Below are 22,017 nucleotides of genomic sequence, written 5' to 3' on the forward strand. Positions count from 1 at the left end.
CGCTTGTCTTGTTTAGCCGCATTAAGACTGTGGCCACCCTCCAACGGGTGTCCGTCCATTGAAAAACGAGCCATTCCGTTGGATTGCAACACGTCGTTAGCTGGGCCGTCAGATTTACATTTTCTCAAAAGCTGCCAATCAACTGCAAAAATTAGGAAAACTAACTAGCAACCACGGTCCACCGCCACCAACACCGTTAGCCGTAATTTATGGTCCCCCCGGTTAACGTTATGACGATGGTGAGACCATCCAAAGTTCGACGATGACGACATCCTCTCGCGCTTCTTGATCCCACGACACACGGCAAACCATTAAGACAAAATGCTCTCATTTGCTCCGCACTGCAGCAGAAGATTTTCCCTTTGAGTCATTCTATCCGCGCGCTGCCGAAGCGCAACTGTTCCAGGAAAATTTATGCTGAAGCTATAGGCTGTTGCGTTACTATTGAACTATTGTACGGATTAGGTTGAATCACTGCCAGCAGCATGTCTTCAGCTGTCTGACTGTCTGACCTGCGTCTGCCTCTCTGCCTTTACTGTCTCTCGTGGCGCTCTCGATTTCGGCACATGCTATATGAAAAAGCGGTCGGTGCGGGGGCGGGGGTGGAGGCAATCAGTCCTGGTACATGGTGCTAATGAACAGCTGCACCAGTTTGTTCTACTTCTACTCACTCACTCGCTTACCCTTGCCGGCTGCTCGGCTATCTCTCGACGCTCTGTTGTTACAATTTCGTCGATGCTAAATCAAAATGACAAATATCATCACCCGAAAGGGCGGGAAAATGCATAGTTGGTACATAAATAAATCAATTTTATGAATATGGAAAATATACTGGAACTAAATTATTCCAGCAAACGACTGAATCTTATCAAGATTTGTGGACTTTCTACGGACGAAATTCACACGGTAGAAGGATATGATGTCCGCATTCGTCGCGATGCTCAGCACGGCAATCAAAAGTTTTTCACACCTCCATCAATATTGTGGCCCTGTTAATTCGAAAGTTTGCGACCATTCATTAGTGCTAATGTGACATGCAAACGAACACCGGGCACAGCAGCGGTAGTAGAGAACGCGATAGTTCGTTCTTCTTTTTTTTCGAACCACTCAACCACTGACTGGAAGTTTAGTGCTGGTGAAAATGTGTGTCGGTCGGTTATTGCGACCGTGACTTTTCCTCCACTGTCAAGCTCGCAAGTAGTGCAGTTGTCCTTGTGACCGTGGGATTCCACCAAAGCACACATCCTTGAAGACGACATTAATATATCGATTAGTTTTGCCCATATTTCGCCTCATTCGTACTAACGGCCGAACGGTGTACGGTGGGAAGAGGCAGGAGGGGGGTGAGGACGGAAAATGCAATGCGGATCCATTTGTTCTTCTCTACCCCGTCCCTTCTAAATGGCGAGTCTTGCCGCGGCATTTCTGAATGGGGGGTAGACTCGGTGTACGGTACGCTTTTAGTAGTCCATAGTGTGCATGGCTAATGAGAGAGCTTTTCACGTGGATAGTGGGTTCAGTTTAGAAGATATTTATGATAGCAAAGTTTAGAGGCGATCCAGCCAAAGGCTGAAAGCCCTTTTTAATAAATAGAACTAAAGTAAACTAACTTAGGAAATATTTAAAATGTGCTATTCAAGCAACATTAATTCGTCTCTTTGCACTTTAATTCAGATTTTTTTTCTACTGGAACTAGTTAAGAGAATTTCACAAAATTTTACATTTACTTATTCAGCCATTCCATAGCAAAACGATATAATGATTCGCAGAATTTCGTAAAAATTTATAATTGTGTTCCTTATCGCAAAATATTAGAACCGTATTTTTTTTTTATTCTGTCATTAGGGTGACCATTTCCATATTAATTTTTTAAAAATGACTTTTTTCTAATTTTTTTTATAGTTTTTGAACCACTGGGCCGATTTTAAAGATCAAAATATCAAATGCAAACATTCAAAGTGTTTTTATGTTACTTCATACGCGAAGTTTGCGAGTTTCAGAGTTGGTTGGAAATGCTATCTAACATGAAGCTTTAGTGTGATAATTTATTAGTTAGACAATGGTCTTTAGAAGAGAGTAGGTAGATAGCTCCGTTAGAGTACGGCAGTATGAAAATTGAATAGAAGTTGAAAATGAGCGAAGGGCCATTAATGCGACAGTACAAAGTCAAAGGCGGGCGCACACTTTTTGCCTGTAGATTTGAAGACATACTTCAAATCTCCGCCTAAATCGTACGGGTTAGGCAAAAGGTGTGCGTTTGACTTGGTACTGTCGCATTAATGGCCCTTCGCTCATTTTCAACTTCTATTAAATTTTCATACTGCCGTACTCTAACGGAGCTATCTACCTACTCTCTTCTAAAGACCATTTTCAAACTAATAAATTATCACACTAAAGCTTCATGTTAGATAGCATTTCCAACCAACTTCCAAATAAAAGATAATTAGAAATACTTTTTAGAAAAAAAAATATGATATCGAAAAATTAGGATTTCGTTTTGAAAAACATTGATTATATTTGTTTTTTATGGTTTTCATGGTTTGTAGACGGGGGGCGCAATATGTTTTTATATTTTTTACTTGAAAATTTAGGCTTTTCTACAACAAAACAACGATATTTTTATTCGTTTTTGAGTTATATTTTTTTTGAAGTTATCAAGTTGTGGGTAATCACTCCAAACTCCTATGCGACTAGACATGAAAAAAAAATGTTTTGACCACCATGTCATTTGCTAATGACAAAATAAAAAATACGGGTATAATATTTTGCAATAAGGAACAAAACTTTAATTTTTGTCGAAATTCTGAGAACCACTATATCGTTTTGCTATGGAATGGCTGTATTTAAATTTAATAAAACAGGAATGTAACAGCAAAAATGACCACGTCCGTGAGACTTTCAATGACTTGGAGAACATTATAAGAAAATTTTTAAAATCTTAGACATTAATTTAAAAAATTACCTAGAAAATAAAGGCTTCCAATAGACTAGTCAGTGAAGGCAAGTCGGAGACGGCGGGTCCATTTCCCAGTTCAGATTACAGCATCATTGTGCTTGTCACACAATAAACAAATTCATGTATTGGTTTTTTCTAGTTTGATTATTTGACGCGGCTACATTAATAAAAAAAAACAAAACTCTACTGAACCAAAATAAAATTAATATATTGAACAATGTATTTGAATTAACATGACTCATTCGATTCACACACTTCATTTTGATTTGAAACAGCAGAGCTCCCGGCAAACATAATTTGCCAAGATATCAGCAAAAGTGACGTTTGGTTGCTGAGCTCAGTAAAATTTAATGTTTAATTAAAATCATGTTTAAGTTTGGATGAGAATAGTGTAGGAATTCTGCGGAAAACTCTAAAGAAATATGGCTAGAAGCTCCATGTAATTTTGAAAAGCATTTCAAAGAAAATTTTCAGCAGAACTGAAGGGGAATTCCAAGGTAGTTATGAAGATACAACTATCGGAATTAGGAGTAGTGATTCTGAAAAACTTAATGATGATATGGATACAATTCTGACACTGTCCTTAATGATCACATACGGCTGAAAATCTCTTATAAGTTATCCAATCACATTTTATAAAACATTTAATATAACTTAAAACAAGCTTTGCAGAATTCAAGCTAGTTTGAAGATAGTTTTATGGAATTCCTCCGGCGGGGGAAATTTTTAATATTATTTTTAGAAGAAAACGGGCTAGCATTCCAGGAGATTCTGAAAAAAAAAATCAAATTCTAATAAGTGTCATGAGAATTCCAAGAAATTTCCAAGAGATTTTCTCAATGTCATTTTGAGAAGAATTTCAATGGCATTCTAAGAAAATTTTCGATACAATTTTTAGGTGAAATCCAAGGAAGAATACTTTCAAAATTCAAAACAGATTTCTGAGGGATATTTTAAGGGAAGTTCTAGAACAACTATGGAGAGAAATTCAAGCAAATTCTCGTGAGAATTATACAGCATATGAAGATAAATGTAGAATGAATTTCAAGAGTATTCTTCTGTGGTATTCTGCAAGAAATTTCTAAAGTGTTCTGCACAGAATGCACAGATTTTTGAATCTGTTATGGAGAATTTTAAAATATTCTAAATATCAGACCTAGAATTTCTAATATAACAGAATTTAATTAAAATAGGTATTGGAAATACATTTTAAGTCTTAAATAAAATTCCCGGTTTTTCCGGTTCAGTGGCCACAAATAAATATAATAAATTAATACAAATTTTGAAGATAACGGACTTAAATGTCCAGATTACGAAGTTGAAATAAATATTCATATATTAGTGATTCCATCAACACCATTTACAAAGTTCTGCTCTGTTCGAAGCTCTTCTTATCATACTTGACACGCTGAATCTTTTTCAAAATGTGGTTTGATGTGATTTTTTGAAAACAAAACATTTATTGGTTGTAAAAAAAAGTGGCTTTAGTAACTAAATTTTAAGAAATAGTGACTTTAGTGACTTTTGGGTGACTGGTTTGAAAATAGTGACCTAGTCACTAGAAAGTTACCTGCTACCATCCTTGAATTGAAAATAATTTGAAAATGAATTAAAGAAATGAAAATAAGTCAACTAGTTCGTTTATTTGGAAGGCTCATTCGATTTAGCTTCACGAAGCCAATAATTCATAATTGCAACTTACAAGTTTTGCTTAAATCTACGTCTGGACGGATTACTTGAGGTTTGCTGTGTTCTTACTCATGTTTGAAACTAATAAATCATTAATGCCATACACGCGACTGGTTTACAGTTCTACAAATGTCAGCGTATTTTTCAAGATACCAAATAAGATGCGAGTGGTTTACAGAACTGGAGAATTAATTCTGTTGCATAAATGCATACCGAACGAGTGCCCATCTGTTAAGAGTTCCTCTCATACAGAGAAGTTATTACTATTTTTTTATCTAGTTCGTTAATTTGGAAGGCTCAATCGCGTTAGCTTTACGGAGTCGATAATTAATTGTTTGTAACAAAATTCACTTATTTCTATGTCTAGTAGGAGTGAGCCGAATACTCGCGGCTTAACCGAGGTTAGAGGTGTAAATTGTCGCAGGATAGGATTAGGAGAGGAGCTTGTGGTGGGGTTTCGTTGTCTCATCAGAGCGTTGTCGCCAGTATGAATGGTAGTGAGGTTCAAGATCCGTCTGGAGTTCGACCGGCTATGGTGACCAGGTGGGCGACGTTGAGACTCGTCGAGACGGGGAGACAAACAAAAACTAATAAAGAGAGACAAAATAGCAAGGAATTAAATTCTTCTACTAGACATTTGCAGAAACACATAAATCGAGTGCATATGGCAGAGATCGCGGGACATATGGTTGTCTTCCTGGGGCCTCGAGGGTATTCAAAAGTCCAAAAGTACATTGCCAAACTGCGTGATCGATGTCATCGTAACCGTTTCGACACCGACAGATGTTGCTGTCCACGAGGTTTATTCAATAGTGATGAGTTCTATTTCTTTGAAATGCAATCTCTGAAGATAAATGTTGTCCACTTCGGTTTGACGGGACAAATTCTAGGAGATTCCTAGAAATCTACATCAATCAAATGTTCGCAGACACAGAAAAAAGTTCCGAGAAGTTTAAAGTTTTTTTTTAATTATAGTCACTTTAACGCTATTGGGTCATTTGTGACTTAAGTTCAAAGTATTCCAGAAGTCTGCAAAGAACTTCATTGAAAATTCGGGAACTTCAAATACGCCAAGAGAACATCAGGAAAGTTTGAAGTATTTTAAGGCAGTTCCATTTATTTCAGGACAGTACCAATAACTTCAGGAGGATTCGGACAACTTTAGGGATGCTCCGAGATCATTAAGATAATTCAAAGAACCTATAAGGTCAGTTCAATAATTTTCAAAGGAATTACACAAACGTTAAAGAAGTTTCGGGAAGCTCACGGAATTCATTAAGTTTCGAGAGTTTCATCAAATATTTTTGATATAAACATCAACATTAGGAAATTGTGAGCTGATTTCAAGGGAATTTTGTGATGTCCATAGTAGTTTCAAGAACTTCAAAAATAGCAGGAAGCTCAGCGAAAATCAGTGAACTTCTGAAAATTCTAAGAAAGCTTCATTATATTCAGGAAAGTACCAAGAACTTTAAGCACGATCAAAGATCTTCACTGCAGTTTAAATTATGGAAAATTGCAGGAAGTTTCATGAAGTTCCAAGGAATTACGACCTTTTCCGAGAATTTAGGAAGCTGCATGGATGTTCAGAGAGTCCTGAAAAAATTAGAATGTGTGGGCAAGGTCTCGTAAGCATTTAACACTGCGAAAACGATGCCTCCGGTAAAATGTGAACCGGCAAATTGGCAATGTTTGAAAAGGAATTGCTCAGCAATTTATCGATAGATTTTAAATCTATCGATACCTAAAAAATGGCACCAATATACTAGAAATTCGTCAATAAATAGCTGAGCTATGATTTTTCAAGCATTGAAAGTTTGCCGCTACACATTTTGCCGGAGGCATCGTGTTCGGAGTGTTAAGAAGTTTTCTAAACTTATGGAAAATTACGGGAACTTCATGAAATATCAAGGAACTTCAGGGCAATTAAATTAATTATTAACCCCTGACCAACATGGTTTCCACTCCAAACGTCCGGTCTCAACAAATCTCTCTCCTTTCATTTCCCTATGCCTATGGAGGTAGGAGCACAGGTGGACGTCGTATACACGGATCCCAATCCTGGTTTCGACCGGGTTGATGATGCCACTACTACTTGTCAAATTCGAGAAGCTCGGTGTCTCTCAAGCACTCACTCGTTTGTTTGAATCGTGAAAATATTTTTCAAACAACTCAGGGGTTCCTCAAGGCAGCATTTTTTTTTTCTCGGTATTAATTAACGAAATCGGTTTGATACTTCCAGCTGGCTGACGGTCATTTCTTTTCAGACGATGTCAAGATGTACGTGGTTGTGCGATGCTTCACTGATTGCTTGCGGTTGTAGTACCTGATCGATAGTTTCGGAGAGTGGTGCTCTAGGAATTTTGCCAAGTTGAGTATTCAAAAATGCAATATCATCACTTTCCATAGCAAGCTAAAACCCTATTGCATTCAATTACACGATCGATAACCAACCTCTGCAGCGTGTGGACAACGTTCGTGATCTAGGAATTACACTTGATTGAGCTTTGACAACTCGGATTCATCTTTGAGATCTCTGATGAGTTTCGGGATCCTACCTGCCTGACAGCTCTATACTGTTCTCCAGTGCGATCGATCTTGGAATTTGGTGTCGTAGTATGGTGTCCGTATGAAACAGTTTGGATTGCGAGGATCGAGTCTGTTCAGAGGAAATTCGTTCGTTACGCTCTTCGCCACCTTCCTTGGAATGAACCAACGAACCTTCCACCCTACGAAGATCGTTGCCAACTCCTGGGTATTAAAACTCTTGAACGTAGCCGGAAGAATAACCAGCTAGCTTTTGCAGCAAAAGTGCTGATAAGCGAAATCGGCTCTCCCGGGATTTTGGTTGAACTTTGAAGGAGTTTCCTGCATCTCGGACCACAAGCAGCTAATTACGGATTACATGAACCAATATGGTTCATGTCTGCACGTTTCAATGAATTCTATGCTTTTTTCGACTTCAACTGCACAGCGGAAACCTTTCGTCACCGGATTCAATGTAGTCTGCTGGATAGGCGACGATACGTTTCGACACATGCAACTGTTTTCAATCAGCAAATTGTTGCAAGACGGAGAGTAGCTGTCCATTTAATGTACATCAGATGAATTTTGCTACCTGTTTCCTTTTTTTTGCTCCCGATCAACTCTACGATGACGGCCTCGACTGATCCAAGGACAGCTCCATGCCATAGGACTAGATTCATGTTTCGTGCAAAGGAATCTTGTTAAGGAGGGGCAATTTTTTTATATGGTGCATTTAATCTGGGCATGGGGAGTACTCCAAAGTATGTGGTGGATGGTGCTGTCCACCTTCCACTATTTCCCTACTGTTCAATTTAGTTAATTTTATTTATTTTTTGCTCCGGTGGTGGTTCATCCTCTTTAACGCAAACTGCTTTCAGACAGCCAATGGAAATTTGCAATTTAATCCCATCGACGATGTCGATGATGATCGGTTCGTCAAATGGTTGCGAGATTAGGGCTTCAACCGAAATGATACATTTGCTGCAATGTTGTTGCCTTGGTGGTTGGATTCAGCTGAAGTCACGTCAGATGGTGGTGATAGCACTGACAAACCGACATGAATGACCAATAAGAATCGCATTCTCCTTTCGCATGCACACTGCTTCTACAAGTACAAGGTTCAAACAGTGCGCATAGCAGTGAACAAACAGTATATTGCTCTTGATCAATCCAATCTTGATCAGTGGTGTTGAGTACTTGGCACTGATGAAGTCTTCAAGAAGTAGATGAAATACGCGTATCTGTCAAAAGATAAGCAATTATAACGGAATTAAAAGGAAATAAACCAACACACTCAAAGCTCTTCATAAAAGTATATGGTTGTTTTTGTCCTTGCACTTGGCTTGTACTCCAGCAGTGCACCGTCAAAACATACTGCCATCACCTGCTCTCAAGAAATCTGCATCGCTGTCAGGACCTCAGCAATGGTATTGAAGATGGTCGTCGCGTCTGTTTTAAACACCCGTCTCACACCCACGAATGTTTCCGTCGGCCGATATCAATATACGGGAAATGGATGTAATGTCGGTCTAAATGCCCCTAATTTGAGCCCATAGATAAATTCAGCAATCGACTAAATTTTCAATAGCGACCAAAAATGTCCACTAGTACCGTCCCAATGACGCATTCATCTAGATAAAATTAATAAATAGCAGACTTATATCTACTTTTCAATTAGGGAATCCAAAAGCATCTTCAGCCTTTGTACAGTTGGGAAAAAGTCCATCCTCAGAATACCTTGAGGTTCTTTTCGAAATTTTTAGAACTCAATGAGCTCTTTTGAAATTCTTCTCAGAAGTCCACTGGAATTATTTTTAGAACTCTTCTTGACTTTTACTCAGAACACCTTGGAACTGAAATTCCCTCAGAGTTTCAGAAGAATTTCCTCAGTATTGCCCAGAAATTATGGAAATGGAATGATCTAGAAATTATCGGTACTCTCTTGAAATTTTCCTCAAAATCCCTTTGGAATTTCACTCAAAACCTAATTTTTCTCGGTATTCTTTTTGGAATTATATTGGAACTATCTGCTGGATTCACTAAAAATTATTCGCAGAATTTTCTTGGAATACTCCCCAGAATTCCTTTGGAACTGTCCTCAGAATTCAATATCCTTAAGTTTCTTCTTGGATTTTTTTTTAGAACTGTCCTAAGAGCTCTTTTGAAATTCTTCTCAGAAGTCCACTGAAATTATATTTAGAACTCTTCATGTTTTTTCTCAGAACACCTTAAAACTGAAATTCGTTTAGAGTTTCAGAAATTTTTCCAGGAATGAGCTTGAGATTATACTCGGAATTCGCTTTTAATTTTGCATAAAATCCCTTTGGAATTTCACTCCAAATTTGATTTTCCCGGTATTCTTTAGAAATTATCTTGGAACTATCTACAGGATGCACTACAAATTATCCGCAGAATTTTCTTTGAGCTCTACCCCGAAATATTTTAGAACTGTCCTAATAATTCAATATCCTTGAGGTTCTTCTCGGAATATTTTAGACCTTTTTTTCTCAGTACACCTTGAAACAGAAATTCCCCTAAAGTTTCAGAAGAATTGCCTCTGTATTCTCCAGAAATTCTTCCCAAAATGAGCTTGAAATTATCCTCGGAATTTCCTTGAAATTTTCCCCAACATACCTTTGTAATTTCATTCAAAATTTGATTCTCTCGGCAGTGTTGGAAAAGCTCACCAAAACTCACTATGACTCGCGAACTTTTTCGTTGGTGAACTTCGTGAAATATCGCGATCTTTTCCAACGCTGCTCTCGGTGTGCTTTTCGAAATTATCTTGGAACTATCTACAAGATTCATTTGAAATCATTCGCAGAACTTTCATGGATTCATCCCCAGAAATCTTTTCTTTTGGAACAATCCTCAGAATTCAATACCTTTGAGGTTCTTCTCGGAAGTCAAGTTTAAGTTGTCCGTCCATCCATCAAAACGTTGTAGTTTTTCTACCAGAAATGTTCAATAAAGCTTGCCCCTCCATTCACCAGAACTGTGCAATTTTTACATCAGGAATTTTCAATTCAGCTTGACCCTCCATGCAGCAGATTGTTGCAAATCTTACACCAGAAATGTTCAATACAAACTTGTCCCCAGAAAACTTTACACCAGAAAATTTCATTTGACCAAAACGATGCAAATTTTCCACCGTTAATTTTTAATAAAAATTGCTTCTCCAATCTTCTGATTGGTGCAGATTTCCTTTTTTTTTCATTTTCCACCAGTAATTTTCAAAATAGCTTGCTTCTCCTATCATCAGAATGTTGCAGGTTTTCCACCAAATTAAGCTTGCCCCTATTTTCAGATTTTTTATCATAAATTTTCAGTAAAGCAGCTTCCCTTCCATTATCAGAATGGTGCAAATTTTACACCAGAAATTATTATTAAAGTATGTTTCTCTATTCAGCAGAAGGATGCCAATTAAAGACCAAAATTATTCCGAAAAGCTTACCCATCCGTTCATTGTTGTGGTGCAGATTTTCCACCAAATATTTCCAATATAGCTTAATTTTAAATAAAGCTTGTGCCTTCATTTACCAAACCAGTGCAAGTTTTCCATCAGAAATTTTCTGTTCATTTCATTTATCAGAGCGACGCAAATTTTGCACCACAATTTTTCAATAAATCATGCTCCTCCATTCATCAGAACGGTGCATCAAAAATTGTCAGTGAAGTTTGTTACACCATGCACCTGGGTCAATTTTCAGGCTTTACCATTTCATGCACCATAATGGTGCAAATTTTCCACCATAAATTTTCAATGAAGCTGACATTCATCAGAACGATGCAAATTATGCACCAGAAAAATGAATAAACCTTGCTTCTACATTCACATGTTGCGAACTTTCCACCAGAAATTTTCAGTTAAATGTGCCAGATTTTTAGCGTGATTAAACTAATTCATTATGATTAGTCATTCATTTTGATTAGTCCCTCCATGCACCACCTTGATGATATTTTTACACCAGAAATATTCAATAAAAAGCTTTTTCTTTGATTTACCACCACGAAGTTAAATTTTTTCAACCTTTAATTTGCCCTCTTGTTTTAACACTCCATAAACCACCTTGAAAAAAAAAATTACACCAGAATTTAGTTGTATGCACCGGTGCAATTTTTTGCCTTTCATTGAAGTTTGTCCCTTCATGCACCTTTGTGGTGCAATTTTCAGGCACCATCTCAAAGGAATTGACGCAATAAAAGGTTTTCATTTACCTTCAAATCAAGTTATTTTATATCATAGTTTTGTAAATGTGGAAATAAAAATCTTATTTTTAAAAGGGTGGGCAATTGCCCCACCTTGCCCCACCCTGTGCACGCCAATAGACCATTTTATTATTATTTTTTTCATAACTGTTTCATAACTGTTCTGTTTTGTGTCCTTTTGCTTTCGTTCCTTTTGTTTCGAAAAGATAGGGGATGCGCAAATATTTGCCAAATAGGCTTTTCCCCCATCAATCTTCATTTATTAAGACCTCAAAATTCCGATGAAAAGAATAATAAATAAATGAAAATTACGAGGAATTTTTAAATATATTGATATTCAGGAAATACTAGAGCACTTAAGGGAAGTTCTGAGATCTGGTAGTTCTGGTAGTCCTTATAAGGGAAAGCACATTAAGCCATTGAGAAATTTTCAAAGTTATGATGAATTTGTTTTCTTGATTTTAGGGCGTTTTCATGAGCTTCAGGAAAATTTTGTGAACTTAAGTGAAAATCTTAGAACGACATTCATTATTTCGTTTCCAATTCAGGTAAATTGCGGGAACTCAAAGAAGTTATAAAAATAAAGGAAATTCTAAAGAACGTTAGAAAAGATCAGAAAACTTCCGACAAATTCTGAGAACATCAGGAACATGCAAAAATATTTTAAAAGAAGTTCCGTAAGCTTCAGGGTTGTTTGGGAAATTGAGGGAACGTCAAGGAAGATCATTAATTTGCATTGCATCATTGCAATGCCCGAAAAATAACGGGCAATTTTAAAAAGTTTCCAGATTTTTAAGAAGTCCAGAGAATTTCAGAGATGTTTAAAAAAAACTTCAGAATTTGGTTGGAAACTTTATAGAAGTTCAGAGAACTCAGAAAAACGAGAATTTCAAAAACTGGAAGATCAGAAAACCTTAGCACAGTTCTATTAATTTTAGGGAAATTAAAAGAAATTTAAAGAAGTTTTTAGAACAACATGGAAATTTAGAAGACTTCAGGATATTCCTAGAATTCCAGACAAATTGCAGGAACTTCAAAGATGATACATGATCGTTAGAGAAATTGAGGGAACTCCAAATAAGTTCAGGGATGTTTAAAGATGTTATGGAATGTACCGTGAGCATCGGAGTTTCTCCAATACACAACGAAAGGCTGTCTGTAAGCAGCGAGCTGCAGCCCACGTGAGCATCCATATAAGGAGGAAGAAGCCGCAGCGCTATTGATCGAAATCAGTAGCTCTTCGTGAGTCGCTGTAGGCCATCTATGTCAAGCGTGTCATGCTAAAGAGTATAAACAGAAAAAAAAAAAACCTCGCTCAAATTCCTATGCCTACACAAAACACAAGCTCATGCTGCAGTTAACCAATAAGATTTATTGTATAAGACCACGTAGTCCTACGTCACCATTGCGTACAATCCCATAGGGCTGTTCCTTGTCGTTTTTTTCGAAAACTTCGGAAGAACTTCAAGGCAGTACCATTAGCTTCAGGAAAATTGTGTAGCTTTTAAGAAGTTCTAAGGACTTCCAGTGAACTTCAAGGAAGGCCAGAGCATGAATTTCACAAATGTTTACAGATTTTTGGGGCAGTTACGTGAGCTTCGGCATAGTTCCAAGAACTACGTCTCTGATAATTTTATGGCAAGCTGAATGCAGACAAGTTTTATTCATGTCTCAGTGTTAGTTTGAAGGAACTGAATTGTATGTACATGCAGATGTTCAAATTCCTTTAAGGATTAAGGACGCTCCTGAATGAGGGCGCATGACTATGAGGTGGGTGGGACACGCGCATCTAAGAAGTGAGTAACCAGCTCTTAATTTACCATGACAGTACTGATCAGACATAACAGAATAAGCCCAGCCATTAAAATTCAAATGATTATAGATGGCAAGGTAATATTCTTTTAGAGATTGTTTATTATTAATTAGACAACTCAAAAACGAAAACAGCTTCAAACTATTTAACACATCTGAATAGATATGAACAATCCAGCTACACTACTTTCCGCCATAAAACGAGCAACATTGTAGCCAAGTGTACGAAAACAATCCAATCATTTGTTTGCCATCGCCACTTGCTTAAAAACTTTTCTCCCGTGAGATATCGGAATCATCCTCGCCGCTAGAAAATTGAACTTCGCTCATTAGCGTTGCTTGCGAGCCATGCTGCCATCGCCAGAAGCACAAGCATTTGGCAACAAAATCTTATTAGGTAAGACCGTCGCAACCAGATTACACTATTACATGTGCAGCCCCGCGACGCCACTACTACGCTTTACGTACGTTCGTCCTATATAGTACATATCTACCGAGTTCTTATGGTATTCAACAGCACATAACAAGAATCATCATCATCATCATCATCACCGTCATCGCTGTGGCAAGATCGGTGAGTTTTTGAGAAAAACAAGCTTACAGTACCATGAAAAACAAGACGACGACGACGACGATGACGGGGTTCGGAATTTTCTCCGATCATGATCACCGCCGTCGACCACGGTTGATGATGATGATGATGATGTTTTCGAACAAATGAAAATGAATTGCCTCTGCTGTTTTCCACTCAGAAACCAAATACACATATACGGTTTTCTTGCTTTTCTTTCGACTACACGGCCGGTGAGAATAGCTCAGTAGCTGAGTCGAATTCAACTCAAAATTACAGAAAGTTAAATTTTCCTCACTTTTCCGGGAAAAGTTCCACGATGTTCTTCATATTCAAGAAGTTTCTCCTGGAAAATCGAGTAGCCCAGTTTTTGCGATTTTAAGTTAAATCCGACTCAATTTTGAGTGGCTCTCATTGACCGCATACAAGCTTGAGACAAATGGGTCTGAGTGTTGGAAAAATCTATGGGCTTGTGAACTACCACGCGTCTCCATAGCAATCAAAACTGGATGCCACTCGGTACTCAATTCCGCAAATGCAGGAAACAGTTTTCGATTATTAACAAGCTTAGCTGCAATGGATGGTACCGCAGAAAATGATACACATACGTAAACAAGATTACATGGCATGGGTTGAGGAAAAACACATAAGGTGGAAAAGTTTCTTATGTGTAGAGTGGAGACTGCTCAACAACAACAGCGGCAACGGAAAACCACGCTCAGCATCCTCGTGAGTTCTCTTTCTTTCCTCCCAAAATCCCAACTGCGACATATTCAGCTGTTGCTGTCATACGAACAAAAGGAATCGTGTCTTATAGCCGCTTAAGGTTGACTCCAAGGAGCCAAAGTTTTTCGCGGGCTGTTGCTGCTTCTCATACATTATCCTACGATTACACACCCAGTCACTACACTAATGGCAGCCCGGTGAATAATGGCTCGTGGTGGATAATGACACTTTTACTGCCATCAGAATGCCGAGTTTACAGTTTCACATTCGATTGCCGCTGTCCTCGCTAATGACTGCGATCGAAATTGTGCGTTTTATGTTACATCTCTCCCTGCCTTTCACAGTCACAGTTGGAATGTCTCGATTGCTCGTTTCCAGCCGGGGCCAAAATAAAACCACAGGAATCGCTCATTCCTCACATAGGCATCAATTTCCGTCCTTTCTCCGGGTCTGTTTCCATTATTGATGGACCATTTCGACAGTATCATCGGCGGAGAAAACCGCTGATGATGCTCGAAATGGAAATTGAAACCCGGGATGGAAACGAACGGTGAAAACTCAACCCAACGACGACCGTGCAAGGGGTTCACTCTAATGTCACTCTTAATTTCTTTTCCGTTCTTACGTTTTCCCGTTTTTCTCCTTGCAAGATTTTACCCATCCCGAAAACCGATGACGACGACGACGACGACGATGATGCGAATTCTGTGCACTTTTGTGACCGGCAAAGACGTCTTGCGTTCCGTTTTCCCGAGAAGATGGGCATGAATTTTTCAACGCATTGCAAGGCAGGCATTTCTTATTTTTTTGCAAGCTGCATGTGGAAAAATGTCGTCGATAGTATGTTACTCTGGCAGGAACGAATTTCCACGGCACTTTCTCTGCTCACTGCTTTTTTGACCTTTTGCGTCGAGTTGAGATACAAACAAATGTTACTGCAGATGCGGAATGTGCTGATGTAACATGTGCAGAGAGGACGAACGCACTCCATTATCACTTTTACAACTGTAATTCAATAGTTATTGTAGTTGAGCTGTTGAGCATGAACTTCAACGCTATTTTTGAAATGCGTTAATCATGTTTTTTTTAATAATTCATCAGGATTTTTTTTGTAAAACAACAACAATAGCAATTAACACAAACTTTTTTAAGACATGGCAGTCAATTTTTAAAGAAACAACTTTACAATCAATTCCGTTGAATGTTGAAGCTTAACATGTCTTGATTTTTTCTTATTCCATGTACAAGATATTTAAAATTTTCAAACTGCCAGAATTAAGGAAAAACAATTAGAGACATTTGTAGGAACGTTACAGAAGTTCTGAAGCATGAAATTTCAGTGAAGCTTCATAAACGAACTGTGGGATCATAAAAAAAAGTTAACATCCTGAAAATATGGGGAACTTACTGGAAGCTTTAAGATCATCAAAGAAGTTCCTAGAATTTCAGATAACTTCACTGCCCATAAACGCATAACAATCCCATGTGGAAAAACAGCAAGCCGAGAAAAACGCAATTTTTTTGTTCATGGTAGGGTAAGTGTGCCAGTGTTTGACTCTAGTGGTTCCCCAATTGAACCTATCTTAAATTTAAATTTTATTCTTTCTTCACCAAATTTCATTCAATGCAAGGTTAGAATATAGATTTTGCCACATATCCACGCAAATAAAACCATGATAATTTATTTCAAATTTGAACTAATCTAAAGGGTCAAAAACTGGAGCACTAGTGCCATCCCGAGTAGCACACTTTCATCACAATAAGTTACAGGAATTTGTTTATGACTGAAATAAGTCGTATATAAGTTTCTACAATTGATTTGTGACAAGCGTGCTACTACGGATGATTATACTAAATTGGTTGTCCCGAAGTAACATTTTTAGTTTTATGAAGTACACCAAAGCTACTATAAAACAACATTCATAAAACCCTGGTCAAGGCTGCTTTGCCATTGATGCATCCACCAAAACCTTATTAAGACTAGTTGGCTCACCATGGAGAAGGATCGTAAGGGTGTATTCTCGAAGTAAGATTGATTTACTGCAAAAAGGTTGTATGACGAACGCATTGAGAACCATTTGAAAACCGTATTTAAGTTACAATTTAAGCTAGTTGGCAACAACGGAAACCATTGTCGAGCTATTTTCCCTAGCCCAATCAGGATAGAAAATGATTCATAAACACGATCCGGCCCAACAAAGTCACTTTCAAATCGTCGAGCGACGACGAAGCTGTCAACCATCACTTTCAATTGCAAGTCATTCTGTCTTCTCTTCGGGCAGATCCCCTTAACCATCAACAGAACCACTTTTGATCAGTTTTTATGTTTTGGCTTGACTCGTGTTCAGAGCGTAAAATTATTGATTGCTTAAGCCTGAGTGTGGCAGCACTGCTCTATCCAATTCATTGCTCTATCCAGAACGTAGGGTAGAGCACTACTTCGTCGTAATCGTCCATTTCCGTTCTATCGAACAGAAAACGTCAGTATAATAAATGATTTCACCGTGCACAAATCAGTAATACGTTTGTACCGATGCGTTAGTTCACTAGCTACAACACAAAGCCTATTAGAGCGTATTGTGTGAATATTTACACTCATTGTTCTCAAAACAAAAGAAGCGCTCCTAGCGAACTCGCTTTTTCTACCTTCATCCGTAAGACGAAGAAAATCCAATGGCGTTTCAATGCGTTTGGACGTAATTGAAACTCGTAGGACGAATTTGGAATCAAGAAGCAGTCTTAGATTTAAAAAAATATCTCAACAATGTGTCGAGGGGGACGACTCTATCTACGATGCAGGAAAGATTGTGTTTTGCTATGGCTAGCTGCACGCACGCTGAGTAGATAGAAGGAAGATTTATGTCGATTTTGAAGATTTCCTGCAAAAAGATGAAGCGCGATGCAAGTAGATGCGAGAAATGAAAGATGATTTTTCAAAGATTGATTCGCTAGTGTGAGATTTTTTGAGCATCTAGAATTGAGATTTAGATGTGTCGCCCCCCTCAGTTCTTTATCAAATTCAGCGGTACTTATGGAAAGGGGAATAAATTTAGAAGTCATCTTTGGTAGAAATATTTCATTTATTGTTAAAATCCGTTCAATAAAGAGAAGTAAAGCGTGGGTTGTGCTTAGGAGGACGGAAATAAGATCAAAAACCCTATGTACCAAACAAAAGGACGAGGCAATTAAAGAGCCAACAAAAACATTCAGTCACTCACGAACAGACGGCTCACACCTAGGCGCCTAATACATAGGTGCCACAGTCGGAAGAAGTGTTAGTTTGTTTACTAAAATGAATCGCCCATTTTGTTATAGCAAGTTTTGCTATAAGAAATGCTCCTCGTGTTTATTAGCGAAATTCACATCAAAGCTAGATTTATTGCGTAGGAAATCAGTTTGGCACGGCATTTGTGACCAGCATACACCTTTTGGTGGTATGAAATAGGTCCAAAACAGTCCAAATCCGCAGATAAAAAATTTTGTTTTGAATTTCTGTATAGCACAATAGTGAACTTTTCGTGAACATTAACGGCAAAGAACTCACCAACACTGGGAGACCGTGAGTTCCTGCCCACCTGTCATAAAACCGTCTCGGGCTCTCACCGCTGGCCTTCATTCACACAGCTTGCACAATGCCTCAATTGGCATTATTCCAAAGAAAATGTGCGCTCAGTCATTCAAAACAAGGATTGGGAACCATCACGGAAGAATAAACGTGCTGACTGAGATACTGACTGAGTGCTCTGCTATCAGTGACTCGTTTACTTCCCAATCATTCAGACTGTCACGAGGCAGTGAATGATGAGGCGGATGGCTGATCCTATTCATATGAAAATGGCTGATTGAACCTGACTGTTTTGCGCACTGCTCGTGTTCATTTCGTCTTTCATTGATAAATGAACTTACGTTCGCATTGAAGCGAAGCTGTTCGATCCAACTTCGCGCAGTTTTTCTGACTTTTGCTGATTGTTCACTCAGTTCATTTAAGCGCATGCGCATAGATCTGTGCACGTGGATGTCAAATTTATCATTGTCGGGTTGTTTGTTTACCCATCAATTGCTTTTTTTTAATTGGGGTGACGTCTAGAGGCCGGAAATCGATGACTGACGCCATTTTAAAATCTAAGATGGCGGTTTACGACATTAGAAAAGTGGAAAATACCCATCAATATTGGTATTTTTGGAATCGGAGTGACGTCTAAAGATCGAAAATCAAATATGATGACTTCCAGTTAAAAATCGGGATGACGTCTAGAGGCTGAAAATCAATATCCGATGCCATTAAGAAATCCATTATGGCGGCTTCCGATTTTAGAAAAAGTGGGAAATACTGTACTGAATATAGGTATTTTGGAACCAGAATGACGTCTATCGATGTCCGACGCTATTGTAAATCAAAAATGGCGGCTTCCGATTTCAGAAAAATGAGAAATACTGTCAAATACCCATCAACATGGGATTTATTTTAATAGGGGTAACGTCTAGAGAAATCTCAGCAAATCTTGGAAGCTCATCCATAACAGTTAGAGCTGTAAAAGGGTGTCCTCAAGGAGGTGTACTTTCACCTCTTTTATGGTCTTTAATTGTTGACGAACTTCTCAAAAACTTTTTAGAAATAATTGGCTTTGCTGATGACATAGTCATAATAGTACGAGGAAAATTTGATAATATCATTTCAAATAGAATGCAAACTGCTTTAAATTATGTTTCGTCGTGGTGCGCTAAAGAAGGGTTGAATATAAACCCTTCTAAGACCACTATTGCACCGTGCACACGGAAAAGGAAATTTTCTATAAATAACTTAAAATTGAAAGAAACCTCTTTAGAACTTTCACGAACAGTCAAGTATCTGGGAGTTACTCTTGACAGCAAACTAAATTGGAATTCGCATCTAGAGCAAGTCATGAGTAAAGCAACAAATGCTCTTTGGATAAGTAAAAAAACTTGTAGTAGGAAATGGGGCCTAAAACCAAAAATGATCCACTGGATTTATTTGACGATTGTAAGACCCAGAATATCCTACGCATCATTAGTTTGGTGGCCGAAAACTAATGAAAAATCGGCTCAGAAGAAGCTGGGGAGACTGCAAAGACTAGCTACCCTCTCAATAACTGGTGCAATGAACAGCACACCGAGTATTTCACTAGATGCTCTACTTTATCTGATTCCGTTGCATCAATTTATCCAATTAGAAGCTGAAAGGAGCGCTTTAAGGATTCAACGAACAAAGTACTTCCTTGAAGGTGATCTTACAGGACACCTTAGCATTTAAAAAATGTTTGATATTGATTCTCTTGTATTAAAAAATGAAGACTGGATGGAGTAAAAATATAATTTCGATCGTTTATACAATGCAGCAGAATTTGATCGTAATGTTTGTGAAAGCGGGGGACCAAACATCCGTCCAGGTTCAACTGTTTTTTATACAAGATTAAACAACCGTGTGGGAGCAGGGGTAACTGGTCCAGGGATTGATATCTCAATATCCATGGGTTACTGGCCAACCGTGTTCCAAGCAGAAATTCAAGCAATTCTTGAATGCTCTGTAATATGATTGCGCAGGAATTATAAACATTCGAATATCTGCATTATGTCTGATAATCAAGCAGCATTAAATGCTTTAAAATCAGCAACATGCAATTCCAAACTCGTATGGGAATGTGCAATGTCACTTCAGAAATTGGCCTGTCAAAACCAAGTAAACTTATATTGGGTTCCTGGCCACTGTGGAATTGAAGGGAATGAAAAAGCCGATACGTTAGCCAGGCTAGGATCATCTCAGCAATTCATAGGACCAGAACCATTATGTGGAGTTTCTACTTGTTCTCTTAAAATGGAGATCAAGAAATGGAAAAAAAAATGAAAGTGGAGACCAATTGGAACAACACTTCCATTGCTAGGCAGTCGAAACGGTTCATAATTCCGAACATTTCAATGACTAGCAAAATTCTTGAATTATCAAAGAAAGATCTCAGTGTCTATACTGGTTTGATAACAGGACATTGTCCATGTAAATATCATTTGAAGCTAATAGGAAAATTCTGGAAAACTCTGAACACCTGCTATGCTCTTGTGCAGCAATCTTCAATAAAAGGCGTATTTTTCTGGATAAGGGGCTGGCAGAACCCTTTGATATTTGGAATGCAGGTCCCAGTAAAGTAGTACATTTCATTCTAAATGGCTGGGAAAATGGTTTTGGTCAGTCTATGTCGGTCGCTTCACAAAATAGTGATACGACATAACTGACAAAGCAATATAAAAACGGGGAATATTACAATAGATCAAAGTAATGGTCGCAGTGATGAATACACCCAACACGGAAAAAAAAAAAACGTCTAGAGACCGGAAATCGATATCCGACGACATTTTGAAATCCAATATGGGGGCTTCCGGTTTCAGAAAAAGTGGGAAATATGACGCCGATCCATCAATACGAATATTTTTGGAAACGAGGTGAGTCTAAAGATCGAAAATTCATGTGCGACGCCATTTTTAAATCCAAGATTGCGGCTTCCAGTTTATTAAAAAAAAATGGGTCGATATGGGTATTTTTGGAAACGGAATGATATCTAGAGGATGGAAATCGATCACCGACACCATTTTTAATCCAAGATGGCGGCTTCCGGTTTAAGACAAGTGGGAAATACTGTAAAATATCCATCAATATAGGTATTTTTGAAATGGGGATGACGTCTAGAGAATGAAAGTCGATATTCGACGCCATTTTGAAATCCAAGGGTGGCTTCCGATTTCAGAAAAAGTGGAAATACTGTCAAATACCCATCAATATAGGTATTTTTTTTAATCGGGTAACGTCTAGAGGTTGCAAATAAATATGCGACGCCATTTTGAAATCCAAGATGATATAGGTACTCCAGTTTAAGAAAAAGTGTGAAATACTGTCAAATATCCATATGGGTATTTTTTAAAGATGGATCCAAGTTCGCGCAGTTAAGATTGAAAATATGAATATGCGACACCATTTTTAAATCCAAGATGGTGGCTTCCCTTGAACCGGAAATAGTGGGAAATACTGTAAAATACCCTTCAATATAGATATTTTCGAAATCGCAGTAACGTATAGAGGTCGAAAACCGATGTTTGACGCCATGTAAAAATCTAAGATGGAGGCTTTGGTTCAGAAAAAGTGTGAAATACTGTCAAATACCGATCAATGTGACTATTTTTGGAATCGGGGTGATTTTTAGAGGCCAGAAAGCGATGTCCGACGCCATACTGAAATTCAAGATGGTGGCTTCCGATTTCAATGGTGGGTTCTGTTCGCTCTGATTAATCATGCATAAGAGAAACATATTTGAAATAGGGTACATGTCCCTAACCTTTGTCTAATATGCAGCCTTCAATTACATTGTATGCCATATGTTATTTAATAATTGAGCTTCAAAAGATGTATCACTGTCAACATGCAAGCTTAGATATCCTTATTATTTAGATATGAATTAGCCACGACGGAAAATTGTAAAACTCACCATTTTAACATGCAAATTCTCCAGGTACGTGGATGTAA

The 22,017-nt window shown here is 38.1% G+C and overlaps 1 protein-coding gene and 1 long non-coding RNA gene across 14 annotated transcripts in view; one reads left to right on the forward strand and one right to left on the reverse strand.

Moving 5' to 3' along the window:
- The window catches only part of LOC135713752 (uncharacterized), a 511,705-nt gene that overhangs the window by 325,202 nt on the left and 164,486 nt on the right, over nucleotides 1–22,017 (forward strand). The gene's annotated exons all lie outside the window — the stretch shown is intronic.
- The window catches only part of Mef2 (myocyte enhancer factor 2), a 281,652-nt gene that overhangs the window by 87,335 nt on the left and 172,300 nt on the right, over nucleotides 1–22,017 (reverse strand). The window lies entirely within an intron of this gene.

This window comes from Ochlerotatus camptorhynchus, unplaced genomic scaffold, assembly GCF_037179485.1.
Source record: "Ochlerotatus camptorhynchus isolate MF236.1 unplaced genomic scaffold, CSIRO-AGI_Acam_v1.1 ptg000577l, whole genome shotgun sequence".
Taxonomy (NCBI): domain Eukaryota; kingdom Metazoa; phylum Arthropoda; class Insecta; order Diptera; family Culicidae; genus Ochlerotatus; species Ochlerotatus camptorhynchus.